At 39.2% G+C, this 17086-nt stretch overlaps 1 non-coding gene across 1 annotated transcript; it reads right to left on the reverse strand.

Moving 5' to 3' along the window:
- Positions 1 to 6821: 6821 nt before the first annotated feature.
- On the reverse strand, positions 6822 to 6929 carry LOC148555484 (small nucleolar RNA R71). The gene has a single exon (XR_015888269.1). It is a non-coding gene; the product is annotated as a small nucleolar RNA R71 (small nucleolar RNA).
- Positions 6930 to 17086: the final 10157 nt, after the last annotated feature.

Genomic DNA, 17086 nt, shown 5'->3' on the forward strand with positions numbered 1-17086 from the left:
CGACTGTGGAGATACTGCTACCAGCCCACCCCTGTTCCTGACAGATGGCACCGAGGATGGTGCAAAGCCTTAAGTGTGGGGAGGTCGGTCAGTACCTGACTTCCGAAGGTAATTTCTCTTCTCTAGCACCAATAATTAGGATATTTTAGTTAGATTTTCTTTTCTTTATAGAATAGAATAAATTGCATAGGTTAGGATAGTTGCATGCATGTTCTACTTGATTGAAAAGACAATAAGTTTCTTTTAAAAATCTATCTTTAGAACAAAATTTCACTAATTTTTCGAAAATTCTTATGATAAATTTGCTTGAGTTGTATTTGGAACATGATATTTGAGTTAAAGAACACACAACCTGTGAAAGATTTGAGCCTTTATGAATGGTTACATTATTTAACCATAATTATTTCATTCTTGTGTGTTTACTTCTCTATGATTGTAATCTATATTTTGTTTTATCTTATATGTCCAATAGTTATTATATTTGCATGCTTGCACATGAATGAGGCCATTATTTGTTTAAACTCACTCATCCAAATTAAGCCTACCCTTTTCAATTACCTTTGTTAACCACTTTGAGCCTTTAATTCCCATTTGTTCGATATTTTACCACATTACTAACCTTAAGCCGAAAAACAATTGTATACCCCAATTTGAATCTTTGGTTAGCTTAAGATAGAATTGTGTGTGCTAGTTAAGTATGGGAAATTGTGGGAACAAAAGTTGTTAAGAGAATGTGTCATAAAAATTTAAGGGGAATTTGGATACCTACTCATGTGAAAATATAAGAATGAAAAAAATCTATGTGCATTGATAAGCTTTATTTATTCAAAAAAAAAATATGAAAAATCAATAAATAAGGGGACAAAATTACCCCAATATTAAGTTTAATAAAAGATCAATGCACATGTGATAAAAATTAAAGAAAAATTTGGTACATGAGTATGGAAATTATACAAAAGTGAGAATTCTGGGTAGCTAGGTATGAACTTTAAAGATGACATTAAGTGTATACAAGTTATGTTAGAGCTTGGGTTAATTAAAGATTCAATTTATTAGCTCACTTGACCAAATATACACCCCCACCTATACCTTAGCCCCATTACAACCTTGGAAAGACCTCATGATGTTTGCATTGGTGTATTAACTATTGTTGATTGGTTAGGAAAAGAACAAAAGTTAGAAAGCATGATTAGAAAAGGATAGAGTGACCACCCTATACACTAGAGATTAGAGCGTACATACATTATCAGTGAGGGTTCAATACTTGAATTTTCAAGTTCCCTGCTTTCATGAGCTATCTTGCACTTTTCTCTGTTTTATTGTGTAATGATAAAATTAGTGGAATTTGATTTGTAATTGTTTTGAAGAGCTTATTTACTTTTGATCAAGTGGACAAGAATCATATAGTTGCATTTATATATATATATAGGTTTGCATTGCATTTCATGAGTTTCTACATGTTCATACTTATTTCCTTATCTCCTTCAATTAAGCATGAGGACATGCTAATGTTTAAGTGTGGAGAGGTTGATAAACCACTATTTTATGATTTATATTGTGTTTAATTGTGTGGTTTTATCATGATCCTTACCCACTTATTCATTAAATTATCATGCATTTAGATTTCCTTCCTGAATTTATTATGTGTTTGAAAACTGCTTCCTAGAGACTTTAATTATTTATTTTTAATTCTCCTTTATTCCATTCGATGCCGTGATCTGTGTGTTGAGTGTTTCAGACTTTACAGGGCATAAATGAGTTAGAGATTGGAAAAGAAGCTAGCAAAAATGGAAGAAACACAAGAATTTGAGGAGATAACCAGCGAGAAGTGACGCGGTCGCATGGCTCACGCGGCCGCGCGGATTGGAAAAGCTCTGGCGACGCGGTAGCGTGGACGACGCGAACGCGTGGCGAGGAAAAGCGCGAATGACGCGTCCGCATGGATGACGCGATTGCGTGACATGTGCGATCTGCAGAATTCGTTGGGGGCGATTTTGGACCCTATTCCGGCCCAGTTTTCGACCCGGAACAGCAAACTAGAGTCAGAGAACATGCAGAAACAAATAACACATTCATTCAGAGACAGTTTGAGATCTAGTTTTTCACTCTCTTAGGTTTTTCTCTCGAGGTTTTTAGAATTTTAATTTTCAATTGGTCTTAGCATTGGAACATTGAGTAGAGTTATTTTCCTCATCAAGACTTCATCATTCTAGTTTGTTTTCTTAACTTGGGTTCATTCTTCCATGTCCTTTGCTTTGTTCAATTTTGTCATTTAGATACTTTTATGATTATTTAATGCAAGGATTATTTCTTTTTAATTTAATTTCAATTCCAATAATCATGTCTTCTTTTAATTCCCTTTTATGTGCTATGGATTCTTTATTTACAATGCATGAGTAGTTTCCTTACTTGATGGGTAGTTGATTAAAAGGACTCTTGAGTTGGAAGGATTGAAAGAAAAATTGGTAATTGGGTTAAATGTTGGATTGCTATCCTGTAACCAACGCCAATCCCTTTGAATTAAGTGGGTTGCAACTTGTGAACAGATCTGGCATTCCAGCTTGTTTGACTTTCCCTTACTTAGTAAAGGATAATGATGAGCGGATAATTTATACGCTTTTTGACGTTGTTTTTAGTATGTTTTTAGTAGGATCTAGTTACTTTTAGGGATGTTTTCATTAGTTTTTATGTTAAATTCACATTTCTGGACTTTACTATGAGTTTGTGTGTTTTTCTGTGATTTCAGGTATTTTCTGACTGAAATTGAGGGACTTGAAGAAGGACTGCTGATGCTGTTGGATTCTGACCTCCCTGCACTCAAAGTGAATTTTCTGGAGCTACAGAACTTGAAATGGCGCGCTTCCAATTGCGTTGGAAAGTAGACATCCAGGGATTTTTAGCAATATATAATAGTCCATACTTTGGCCAAGAATAGACGACGTAAACTGGCGTTCAACGCCAGCTTTCTACCCAAATCTGGCGTCCAGCGCCAGAAAAGGAGCCAAAACCAGAGTTGAACGCCCAAACTGGCACAAAAGCTGGCGTTCAAATCCAAGAAGGACCTCTACACGTGCAACACTCAAGCTCAGCCCAAACACATACCGAGTGGGCCCAGGAAGTGGATTTATGCATCAATTACTTACTCATGTAAACCCTAGTAGCTAGTTTATTATAAATAGGACCTTTTACTATTGTATTAGATATCTTTGGTCTCAGTTTTAATCCATTATTCATCTTAGGAGACTATTGATCACGCTTTAGGGGGCTGGCCATCTCGGCCATACCTGGACCTTTCACTTATGTATTTTTAACGGTAGAGTTTCTACACTCCATAGATTAAGGTGTGGAGCTCTGCTGTTCCTCAAAGATTAATGCAAAGTACTACTATTTTCTATTCAATTCATCTTATTTTGCTTCTAAGATATCAATTCGCACCCAAGAACGTGATGAAGGTGATGATTATGTGTGATGCTCATCACCATTCTCCCCTATGAACACGTGCCTGACAAACACCTCCGTTCTACATGAAATAAGCTAGAATGAATATCTCTTAGATCTCCTAACCAGAATCTTCGTGGCGTAAGCTAGAATGATGGCGGCATTCAAGAGAATCCGGAAGGTCTAAACCTTGTCTGTGGTATTCCGAGTAGGATTCAATGAATGAATGACTGTGACGAGCTCCAAACTTGCGATTGCAGGGCGTTAGTGACAGACGCAAAAGGATAGTAAATCCTATTCCAGCATGATCGAGAACCGACAGATGAATAGCCGTGCCGTGATAGGGTGCGTGAGCATATTATTCACTGAGAGGATAAGATGAAGCCATTGACAAGGGTGATGCCTCCAGACGATTAGCCGTGCCGTGACAGGGCATTGGATTATTTTCCCGAGAGATGACCGAAAGTAGCCATTGACAGTGGTGATGTATCACATAAAGCCAACCATGGAAAGGAGTAAGACTGATTGGATGAAGATAGCAGGAAAGCAGAGGTTCAGAGGAACGAAAAGCATCTCCATTCGCTTATCTGAAATTCCTACCAATGATTTACATAAGTACCTCTATCCCTATTCTATTATTTATTATTCGAAAACACCATTATCAATTTATATCTGCCTGACTGAGATTTACAAGGTGACCATAGCTTGCTTCATACCAACAATCTCCGTGGGATTCGACCCTTACTCACGTAAGGTATTACTTAGACGACCCAGTGCACTTGCTGGTTAGTTGTATCGAAGTTGTGAACCATGGTATTGGCACCATGTTCTTGGCGCCATTGCCAGGGAAAGAAAGAGCCATGAATTTTACATAATCAAAGTGTAATCACGATTGCGCGTACCAAGTTGCTCACGTTGCCAGGGATTGTTTGAGCCTGGACATCACAATTTCGTGCACCAAGTTTTTGGCGCCGTTGCCGGGGATTGTTTGAGTTTGGACAACTGACGGTTCATCTTGTTGCTCAGATTAGGTAATTTTCTTTTTGCTTTCTTTTCAAAAAAATTTTCAAAAATATTTCAAAATTTTCTCCTTTGTTTTTGAAAAAAAAATTATATAAAAATGTTTTTAAAAATTTTATTCAAAATTTTTAAGAATGAATTTTAGTGTTTCATGAAGCATGTTGAAGCCTGGCTGGCTGTAAAGCCATGTCTAATGCCTTTGGGAATGAGTATGTCAGGCGTGTCATGTCTGAATTACATGCTGAAGCTTGGCTGGCCATTGGCCATGTCTAGTGTTTTGGACCGGAGCTTTCATTGAAAGCTTGGCTGGCTAGTGAGCCATGTCTAATTCCTGGACTGAAGCTTTAGACTATGAATGCAAGATTCCTGGAATTCATGTTAAAAATTTTGGAATCCTTATTTTTTCTTTTTCATATAATTTTCGAAAAAATCCAAAAAAATTAGAAAATCATAAAAATCAAAAACATTTTTTGTGTTTCTTGTTTGAGTCATGAGTCATGTCATAAGTTTGGTGTCATTTGCATGTGCATCTTGCATTTTTCGAAAATATCATGCATTCATAGTGTTCTTCATGATCTTCAAGTTGTTCTTGATAAGTCTTCTTGTTTGATCTTGATGATTTTTTGTTTTGTGTCTTTTCTTGTTTTACATGTGCATTTTTCGTTTTTTAGAGTCTAAACATGAAAGATTTCTAAGTTTGGTGTCTTACATGTTTTCTTTGCATAAAAAATTTTTCAAAAATATGTTCTTGATGTTCATCTTGACATTCAAAGTGTTCTTGGTGTTCATCTTGACATTCATATCATTCATGCATGCATTCATGGTTTTGATTCAAAATTTTCATGCATTGAGTCTTTTTGTTATTTTTCTCTCTCATCATAAAAATTCAAAAAATCAGAAAAATATCTTTCCCTTTTTCTCTCATCAAATTCGAAAATTTGGATTGACTTTTTCAAAAATTTTTAAATCAAATTGTTTCTTATGAGTCAAATCAAATTTTCAATTTGAAAATCTTATCTTTTTCAAAATCTTTTTCAAAAATCAAATCTTTTTCAAAATTCTTAGTTATTTTCGAAAGTTTCAAAAATATTTTTCAAAAATCTTTTTCTTATTTTTATACCAAATTTTCGAAAATAACATAATCAATTAATGTTTTGATTCAAAAATTTGAAGTTTGTTACTTGCTTGTTAAGAAAGATTCAAACTTTAAGTTCTAGAATCATATCTTGTGATTTCTTGTGAATCAAGTCATTAATTGTGATTTTAAAAATCAAATCTTTTTCAAAAACAATTTCAATCATATCTTTTCAAAAATATCTTCTTATCTTTTTTCAAAAATTTGATTTCAAAATATCTTCTCTAACTTCCTAACTTCTTATCTTTTCAAAATTTGTTTCAACTAACTAACTAACTTTTTGTTTGTTTCTTAACTTTTTCAAAACTACCTAACCAACTCTCTCTCTCTCATTTTCGAAAATATCTTCCCTCTTTTTCAAAAATTTCTTAACAATTAACTAATTATTTTTATTTTTGATTTTAAAATTTTTCAGAAAATACTAACATTATTCAAAAACCATTTTCAAAAATCACTAACTCTTTTTCAAAAATATTTTTCGAGAAATTCTCCCTCTCTCATCTCATTCTATTTATTTATTCATCTACTAACATCTCATCTCACATCTCTGCCATCCTCACAGTTGTGTTTCTTTCTTTACATCACACTCTTTGTCTCCCTCTTTCCTTCCACTCACAAAGGGATCCCTATACTATGGTATAAAGGATCCATATTATTATTATTATTATTTTTTCTGTGCCCTCTTCTTTGTCATATGAGCAGGAGCAAGGATAAGAACATTCTTGTGGAAGCAGATCCAGAACCTGAAAGGACTCTGAAGAGAAAATTAAGAGAAGCTAAATTACAATAATTCAGAGATAACCTTTCAGAAATTTTCGAACAGGAAGAGGAGATGGCAGCCAAAAATAATAATAATGTAAGGAAGATGCTTGGTGACTTTACTACACCTAATTCCAATTTACATGGAAGAAGCATCTCCATTCCTGCCATTGGAGCAAACAACTTTGAGCTGAAACCTCAATTAGTTTCTCTGATGCAGCAGAACTGCAAGTTTCATGGACTTCCATCTGAAGATCCTTTTCAGTTCTTAACTGAATTCTTGCAAATATGTGATACTGTTAAGACTAATGGAGTAGATCCTGAAGTCTACAGGCTCATGCTTTTCCCCTTTGCTGTAAGAGACAGAGCTAGATTATGGTTGGATTCTCAACCCAAAGACAACCTGAACTCTTGGGATAAGCTGGTCACGGCTTTCTTAGCCAAGTACTTTCCTCCTCAAAAGCTGAGCAAGCTTAGAGCTGATGTTCAAACCTTCAGACAGAAAAAAGGTGAATCCCTCTATGAAGCTTAGGAAAGATACAAACAGTTGACCAAAAAGTGTCCTTCTGACATGCTTTCAGAATGGACCATCCTGGATATATTCTATGATGGTTTATTTGAGCTATCAAAGATGTCACTGGACACTTCTGCAGGTGGATCCATTCACCTAAAGAAAACGCCTGCAGAAGCTCAAGAACTCATTGACATGGTTGCTAATAACCAGTTCATGTACACTTCTGAAAGGAATCCTGTGAGTAATGGGACGCCTATGAAGAAGGGAGTTCTTGAAGTTGATACTCTGAATGCCATATTGGCTCAGAATAAAATATTGACTCAGCAAGTCAATATGATCTCTCAGAGTCTGCATGGAATGCAAGCTGCATCCAACAGTACTCAAGAGGCTTCTTATGAAGAAGAAGCTTATGATCCTGAGAACCCTGCAATAGCAGAGGTGAATTACTTAGGTGAACCTTATGGAAACACCTATAACTCATCATGGAGAAATCATCCAAATTTCTCATGGAAGGATCAAAAGCCTCAACAAGGCTTTAATAATGGTGGAAGAAACAGGTTTAACAATAATAAACCTTTTCCATCATCCACTCAGCCACAGACAGAGAACTCTGAACAAAATGCTTCTAATTTAGCAAATCTAGTCTCTGATCTATCCAAGGCCACTGTGAGCTTCATGAATGAAACAAGGTCTTCCATTAGAAATTTGGAAGCACAAGTGGGCCAGCTGAGTAAAAGGATCACTGAAATCCCTCCCAGTACTCTCCCAAGCAATACAGAAGAGAACCCAAAAGGAGAGTGCAAGGCCATTGACATAAGCACCATGGCCGAACCTACAAGGGGAGTGGAGAACGCAAATCCCAAGGAGGAAGACCTCCTGGGACGACCAGTGATCAATAAGGAGCTTCCCTCTGAGGAACAAAAGGACTCTGAGGCTCATCTAGAGACCATAGAGATTCCATTGAACCTCCTTATGCCCTTCATGAGCTCTGATGAGTATTCCTCTTCTGAAGAGAATGAGGATGTTACTGAAGAGCAAACTGCCAAGTTTCTTGGTGCAATCATGAAGCTGAATGCCAAATTATTTGGCATTGATACTTAGGAAGTTGAACCTCCCTTGTTCATCAATGAACTAAGTGATCTGGATCAACTGACATTGCCTCAGAAGAGACAGGATCCTGGAAAGTTCATAATACCCTGTACCATAGGCACCATGATCTTTAAGGCTTTGTGTGACCTTGTTTCAGGAATAAACCTCATGCCCCTCTCTGTAATAGAGAAACTGGGAATCTATGGGGTACAAGCTGCTAAAATCTCATTAGAGATGGCAGACAGTTCAAGAAAACAGGCTTATGGACAAGTAGAGGACGTGTTAGTAAAGGTTGAAGGCCCTTACATCCCTGTTGATTTCATAGTCCTGGATACTGGAAAGGAAGAGGATGAATCCATCATCCTAGGAAGACCTTTCCTGGCCACAGCAAGAGCTGTGATTGATGTTGACAGAGGTGAAATAGTCCTTCAATGGAATGAGAACTCCCTTGTGTTTAAAACTCAAGGATCTCCCTCTGCAACCATGGAGAGGAAGCAGAAAAAGCTTCTCTCAAAGCAGAGTCAACCAGAGCCCCCACAGTCAAACTCTAAGTTTGGTGTTGGGAGGCCACAACCAAACTCTAAGTTTGGTGTTGAACTCCCATATCCAAACTCTAATTTTGGTGTTGGAGAGTCTCAACAAAGCTCTGCACATCTGTGAGGCTCCAAGAGAGCCCACTGTCAAGCTATTGACATTAAAGAAGCGCTTGTTGGGAGGCAACCCAATTTTTATTTATCTAACTATATTTTCCTTAGTTATATGTCTTTGTAGGTTCATGATCATGTGGAGTCACAAAATAAATATAAAAATTGAAAACGGAATCAAAAACGGCAGAAGAAAAATCACACCCTGGAGGAGCATCTGTCTGGCGTTCAGCGCCAGAACAGAGCATGGTGCTGGCGCTGAACACCCAAAATGGGCAGCTTCTGGGTGCTGAACGCCAGAACAGGCATGGTTCTGGCGTTCAACGCCAGAAATGGCACACAAATGGGCGTTGAACGCCCAAAATGGCCACCAACCTGGCACTGAACGCCTAGAGTTGTGTGCAAAGGCATTTTTACATGCCTAATGGGTGCAGGGATGTAAATCCTTGAACACCTCAGGATCTGTGGATCCCACAGGATTCCCACCTACCTCCACTCACTTCTTCTCACCACTCTCTTTCACACAACCCCATAAACACTCTTCCCCAAAAACCCTTCACCAATCACCTCAAACTCTCTTCCCCATCACCTCTTCACCACTCACATCCATCCACTCTTCCCCATAAACCTACCTCATAAACTCCACCTACCTTCAAAAATTCAAAACCAATTTCCCACCCAAACCCACCCATATGGCCGAAACCTTCCCCCCTCCCTTCCCTATATAAAGACCTCCATTCTTCATCAAATTCACACAACACATCCCTCTACACTCCTCTTGGCCGAAACCACATCTCCCTCTCCCTCTCCATATTTCTTCTTCTTCTTCTTCTATTCTTTTGTTTATTGCTCGAGGGCGAGCAATATTTTAAGTTTGGTGTGGTAAAAGCATAAGCTTTTTGTTTTTTCCATTACCATTGATAGCTCCTAAGACCGGAGAATCCTCTAGAAAGGGGAAGGGGAAGATAAAAGCTTCCACCTCCGAGTCATGGGAGATGGAAAGATTCATCTCCAAAGCCCATCAAAAGAAGGTGATCCCCGAGGTCCCTTTCAAACTCAAAAGAAATGAGTATCCGGAGATCCGACATGAAATTCAAAGAAGAGGTTGGGAAGTTCTAACAAATCCCATCCAACAAGTCGGCATCCTAATGGTTCAAGAGTTCTATGCCAATGCATGGATCACCAAGAACCATGATCAAAGTAAGAACCCGGATCCAAAGAACTATGTTACAATGGTTCGGGGGAAATACTTAGATTTTAGTCCGGAAAATGTGAGGTTGGCGTTCAACTTGCCAAACATGGAAGAGAATGCACGCCCCTACACAAGGAGAGTCAACTTTGATCAAAGGTTGGACCAAGTCCTCATGGACATATGTGTAGAAGGAGCTCAATGGAAGGTTGACTCCAAAGGCAAGCCGGTTCAACTAAGAAGATTGGACCTCAAGCCTGTAGCTAGAGGATGGTTGGAGTTCATTCAATACTCAATCATTCCCACTAGCAACCGGTCTGAAGTTACTATAGACCGGACCATCATGATCCATAGCATCATGATTGGAGAAGAGGTGGAAGTTCATGAGATTATACCTCAAGAACTCTACAAGGTGGCTGACAAGTCTTCCACTATGGCAAGGTTAGCCTTTTCTCACCTCATTTGCCACCTATGCAATTCAGCTGGGATTGACATAGAGGGAGATATCCTCATTAAAGAGGACAAGCCCATCACTAAGAAGAAGATGGAGCAAGCAAGAGAGCCCAGTCATGGAGCTCAAGAGGCGCAAGAAGCTCATTTCCATGAGATCCCTGAGATGCCTCAAATGCACTTTCCTCCACAAAATTTTTGGGAGCAAATCAACACCTCCCTAGGAGAATTGAGTTCCAATATGGGACAACTAAGGGTGGAACATCAAGAGCACTCCATCATGCTTCATGAAATAAGAGAAGATCAAAAAGCAATGAGGGAGGAGCAACAAAGACAAGGAAGAGACATAGAAGAGCTCAAGGACATCATTAGTTCCTCAAGAAGGAAACGCCACCATCACTAAGGTGGATTCATTCCTTGTTCTTATTTCTTCTGTTTTTCGTTTTCTATGATATGTGCTTATCTATGTTTGTGTCTTCATTACATGATCATCAATAGTAGTAACTATGTCTTAAAGTTATGAATGTCCTATGAATCCATCACCTCTCTTAAAAAAAAATGTTTTAAATCAAAAGAACAAGAAATACATGAGTTTCGAATTTATCCTTGAACTTAGCTTAATTATATTGATGTGGTGACAATGCTTCTTGTTTTCTGAATGTATGCTTGAACAGTGCATATGTCTTTTGAAGTTGTTGTTTAAGAATGTTAAATATGTTGGCTCTTGAAAGAATGATGACTAGGAAACATGTTATTTGATAATCTGAAAAATCATAAAAATGATTCTTGAAGCAAGAAAAAGCAGCAAAGAACAAAGCTTGCAGAAAAAAAAAGGTAGGTGAAAAAAAAAATAGAAAGAAAAAGCCAATAACCCTTAAAACCAAAAGGCAAGGGAAATAAAAAGGATCCCAAGGCTTTGAGCATCAGTGGATAGGAGGGCCTAAAGGAATAGAATCCTGGTCTAAGCGGCTAAACCAAGCTATCCCTAACCATGTGCTTATGGCGTGTAGGTGTCAAGTGAAAACTTAGTAGGATCTAGTTACTTTTAGGGATGTTTTCATTAGTTTTTATGTTAAATTCACATTTCTGGACTTTACTATGAGTTTGTGTGTTTTTCTGTGATTTCAGGTATTTTCTGACTGAAATTGAGGGACTTGAGCAAAAATCAGATTCTGAGGTTGAAGAAGGACTGCTGATGCTGTTGGATTCTGACCTCCCTGCACTCAAAGTGGATTTTCCGGAGCTACAGAACTCGAAATGGTGCGCTTCCAATTGCGTTGGAAAGTAGACATCCAGGGCTTTCCAGATATATATAATAGTCCATACTTTGGCCAAGAATAGATGACGTAAACGGGCGTTCAACGCTAGCTTTCTACCCAAATCTGGCGTCCAGCACCAGAAAAGGAGCCAAAACCAGAGTTGAACGCCCAAACTGGCACAAAAGCTGGCGTTCAACTCCAAGAAGGACCTCTACACGTGCAACACTCAAGATCAGCCCAAACACACACCAAGTGGGCCCAAAAAGTGGATTTATGCATCAATTACTTACTCATGTAAACCCTAGTAGCTAGTTTATTATAAATAGGACCTTTTACTATTGTATTAGGTATCTTTGGTCTCAGTTTTAATCCATTATTAATCTTAGGAGACTATTGATCACGCTTTAGGGGGCTGGCCATCTCGGCCATGCCTGGACCTTTCACTTATGTATTTTTAACGGTAGAGTTTCTACACTCCATAGATTAAGGTGTGGAGCTCTGTTGTTCCTCAAAGATTAATGCAAAGTACTACTGTTTTCTATTCAATTCATCTTATTTCACTTCTAAGATATCCATTCGCACCCAAGAACGTGATGAAGGTGATGATTATGTGTGACGCTCATCACCATTCTCCCCTATGAACACGTGCCTGACAAACACCTCCGTTCTACATGAAATAAGCTAGAATGAATATCTCTTAGATCTCCTAACCAGAATCTTCGTGGCGTAAGCTAGAATGATGGCGGAATTCAAGAGAATCCGGAAGGTCTAAACCTTATCTGTGGTATTCCGAGTAGGATTCAATGAATGAATGACTGTGACGAGCTCCAAACTCGCGATTGCAGGGCGTTAGTGACAGACGCAAAAGGATAGTAAATCCTATTCCAGCATGATCGAGAACCGACAGATGAATAGCCGTGCCGTGACAGGGTGCGTGAGCATATTATTCACTGAGAGGATAAGATGAAGCCATTGACAAGGGTGATGCCTCCAGACGATTAGCCGTGCCGTGACAGGGCATTGGATCATTTTCCCGAGAGATGACCGAAAGTAGCCATTGACAGTGGTGATGTATCACATAAAGCCAGCCATGGAAAGGAGTAAGATTGATTGGATGAAGATAGCAGGAAAGCAGAGGTTCAGAGGAACGAAAAGCATCTCCATTCGCTTATCTGAAATTCCTACCAATGATTTACATAAGTACCTCTATCCCTATTCTATTATTTATTATTCGAAAACACCATTATCAATTTATATCTGCCTGACTGAGATTTACAAGGTGACCATAGCTTGCTTCATACCAACAATCTCCGTGGGATTCGACCCTTACTCACGTAAGGTATTACTTGGACGACCCAGTGCACTTGCTGGTTAGTTGTATCGAAGTTGTGAACCATGGTATTGGCACCATGTTCTTGGTGCCATTGCCAGGGAAAGAAAGAGCCATGAATTTTACATAATCAAAGTGTAATCACGATTGCGCGTACCAAGTTGCTCACGTTGCCAGGGATTGTTTGAGCCTGGACATCACAATTTCGTGCACCAGATAACCAAACCGAACAACCATTAATTATAAATTAATCTTACAATCACTCCACCAACGATAAAAATTCCAACCAATTAACTCCCAGTCAAGGCTTTTATTCATATTATTTAAATTTCCTCAATTTACATTCCAATTTACTTAGCTCAACTTCTTGGAACATCTGATTAATAAGATAGCACACTTTTCTGCAACTCGTTGGGAGACGACCTGGGACTTAAAACTCCCAGTAATTTTTAATTTAATTCTCTGTGACATATTTCTAAATTGATAGGCAGATTTTCGGTGAGTTAAGAACTATACTTGCAACGTAACCACTTTAATAATTTTTAATTCACCAGCTTCTGCGTCTCATCACCTAACTATGAGCAGAAATTAGAGTTAAAGCCCCTCCCTCCACACCTCAAGTATGCTTACCTTGAGGACAAGTAGAAGTTTCCAGTCATCATTGCAAGGGAACTCACTTCTCAACAAGAAAAACAACTACTCAGAGTGCTGAGAAAACATAAGAAAGCAATCGGATGGAGCTTGGCGGATATAGTAGGCATTAGTTCCCAAATTTGTGAACATAGAATATTCTTAGAAGAGGGAGCAAAGCCTGTCCGTCAGCCTCAAAGAAGATTGAATCCTACCATCTTAGAAGTTGTCAAGAAGGAAGTGACCAGGCTACTTGAAGCAGATATCATTTACCCGATTTCAGATAGTGAATGGGTCAGCCCAGTACAAGTAGTGCCCAAGAAGTCTGAAGTCACAACATTAAAGAATGAGCATGGAGAGCTTCTGACAACTAGAGTACAGAACTCATGGAGAGTTTGCATTGACTATAGGCGTCTCAATCAAGCCACTCGCAAGGACCATTACCCTTTGCCATTCATTGATCAAATGCTTGATCGCCTGTCAGGTAAATCTCATTATTGTTTTTTAAATGGTTATACATGATACTTTTAAATTTATATAGCTCCTGAAGATCAGGAGAAGACCACTTTCACATGTCCCTTTGGAACTTATGCTTATAAGAGAATGCCCTTTGGCTTGTGCAATGCACCAGCTACCTTCCAAAGATGCATGATGAGTCTTTTCTCTGATCTTATTGAGAACTGTATGAAGATTTTTATGGATGATTTCAGCATATATGGTGATTCATTTAGCCTTTGATTGGATAGTTTATCTAGAGTGTTAGACATATGTGTTAATACAAACCTTGTGTTAAATTTTGAAAAATGTCACTTTATGGTCAAACAAGGAATTGTATTAGGACATGTTGTATCTAATACTGGCATTTCTGTAGATCCAGCAAAGGTAGATGTTATTTCTAGTTTACCTTATCCCTCTTCCATGAGGGAAGTCCGTTCATTCCTTGGCCACGCAGGTTTTTACAGGAGATTCATTAAGGACTTCAGTAAGGTAGCATTACCTTTATCCAGATTGCTGCAGAAGGAAATTGAGTTCAAGTTCAGTGACAGCTGTATGCAAGCGTTTGATAAGCTGAAAACCGCCCTGACTCAAGCTCCAATTGTGAGAGGACCAGACTGGAGCCAGCCATTTGAAATCATGTGTGATGCTTCCAACCATGCGGTAGGAGCAGCGCTGGCTCAGCGCGAAGGTAAGGACCCTTTTGTAACTGCTTATGCATCTAAGACTTTAGATGCTGCTCAGTCTAATTATACTACTACTGAAAAAGAGCTTCTTGCTATTATTTTTGCTCTGGATAAATTCCGAGCCTACTTACTTGGTACTAAGGTAGTAGTGTACTCAGACCATGCATCTCTAAAATATTTATTAGCTTAAAAGGAGTCCAAACCAAGGCTAATACGTTGGATACTACTGTTAAAAGAATTTGATTTAGAAATAAAGGACAGGAGTGGTAACCAGCATTTAGTGGCAGACAACCTGAGTCGCCTTGAGCACATTAAGGGTAACTCCACTCCTATAAATGATAAATTCCCATTTGATAACTTACAAGCAGTATCTAAAGTAGTTCCTTGGTATGCACCTGTAGCTAATTATCTAGTTAGCCACACTTTTCCTCCAAATTTTACTAAGCACCAGAGAGACAAGCTGAAAAGTGAGTCCAAATATTATATATGGGACGATCCATATTTATGGAGGTGTGGTGCTGACCAGATAATTAGACGGTGTGTGCCTCAATCAGAATTCCAGTCTATTTTAGAGGCCTACCACTCATCTGAGAGTGGAGGACATTTTGGCCCTCAAAGAACAGCTAGAAAAATTCTAGACTGTGGATTCTGGTGGCCTACTCTTTTTAAAGATGCTGCTGAATTTTGTAAATCTTGCTCCTCATGCCAAAGGTTTGGTAATATATCCAAGAGGAATGAGATGCCTCAACAGTTTATGCTTTTCTGTGAAATTTTTGATGTTTGGGGCATTGACTTCATGGGTCCATTTCCAAATTCTAGCGGTTACTCTTATATACTGTTAGCAGTTGATTATGTTTATAAGTGGGTGGAAGCAATTCCCACCCGCACTGATGATGCTAACACTGTTGTTTCCTTTGTTAGAAACCATATTATCTGTCAGTTTGGATCACCACGAGCAATCGTGAGCGATCAAGGCACCCATTTTTGTAACAGGAGACTAACAGGATTACTGAAGAAGCATGGGATAATTCACAAAGTAGCAACAGCTTATCATCCCCAGACCAATGGGCAAGTAGAAGTCTCTAACAGAGAGATTAAACGTATTCTAGAGAAGATAGTAAAACCTCACAGGAAGGACTGGAGTGCCAGGCTACAAGATGCACTCTGGGCTTATAGAACAGCGTACAAGACACCCATTGGGATGAGCCCCTTCTGCTTGGTTTACGGAAAGGCTTACCACCTCCTCATAGAGGTAGAACACAAGGCTTTCTGGGCTGTGAAGGAATGTAACATGAATCCTACAAGAGCTGGTGTTGAAAGGAAGCTGCAACTAGCAGAACTAGAGACTCTTCGCCTAGAAGCATATGACAACTCCAGGCGTTACAAGGAGAAAATAAAGGCTATCCATGACAAACACATAAAAAGGAGAAAATTCAGACCAGGGGAGTTAATTCTACTTTATAACTCCAGACTGAGGCTCATGCCAGGTAAACTGAGATCAAGATGGGAAGGTCCATACAGAGTAGAGAAGGTAGAGCCATATGGAGTTTTCCACCTGCGTCATCCTGTTAACTCCAAATTTCTTAAGGTTAATGGACATCGCCTAAGGTTTTACCATGGTGAGAAGATGAAGAATCAAAAGGAGCTAGAGATCTTCCTCTTGGAAGATCCACCAAGAGAAGCTGAATGAGCCTAACGAGCGTCCAACTTAAGGACGTAAAAGCAAAGTGCTAGGTGGGAAACAACCCACCATGGTATGATCATTCCGTTTCAGTCTTAGTTTTAATTTTACTTTATTTTTAAGATGTTAATGACTCTTCTCATCATCCCTGCATTTAGCTGCATACAGTTTGCATGTGCATTTTACATAATAGTTTTCCAAAAAAAAAAAAAAAAAATCACGCACGCGACGCGGCAGCGTCGCTGACGCGTCTGCGTCACCAGTGCAATATGAAGAAAAGGAAGTTGACCAGTAAGTCACGCGAAAGCATGGCTGGAGGCGCGCCTTAGGCACAAATATGCCCACGCGTCTGTGTCGCCCACGCGGCTGTGTCATTTGGAAAATAAACCTCCCACGCGTTCGCGTCACCCACGTGAATGCGTGACCCTAAAAATTCGACGTAAATCAGTGTATGGCAGCATGTTGCAATGGAGTTGGGCTGGACTGATGCTAGAAGCACCAGCTACATCACGTGACCGCATGCCCATGCGGTCGCGTCGTTTTCAAAACATCACCATTCACGCGATCGCGTCAACCACACTATCGTGTCACCCTAAAAAATTTGGCAAAAAGAGTTTGAAACAGAGAGTCGCTCGAACGCGCGGCTCCTCTCGCGCCATTCGCACAATTCAAGTCACGCGACCGCGTGACCCACGCGTCCGCGTCACATGTAGCGCACAGAATACTCAGATCAGCCAAAATATCTTATCTTTTCTTCTCCCAAATCC

This window comes from Arachis ipaensis, chromosome B6 (assembly GCF_059453495.1).
Source record: "Arachis ipaensis isolate K30076 ecotype BB chromosome B6, ASM5945349v1, whole genome shotgun sequence".
Lineage (NCBI taxonomy): Eukaryota > Viridiplantae > Streptophyta > Magnoliopsida > Fabales > Fabaceae > Arachis > Arachis ipaensis.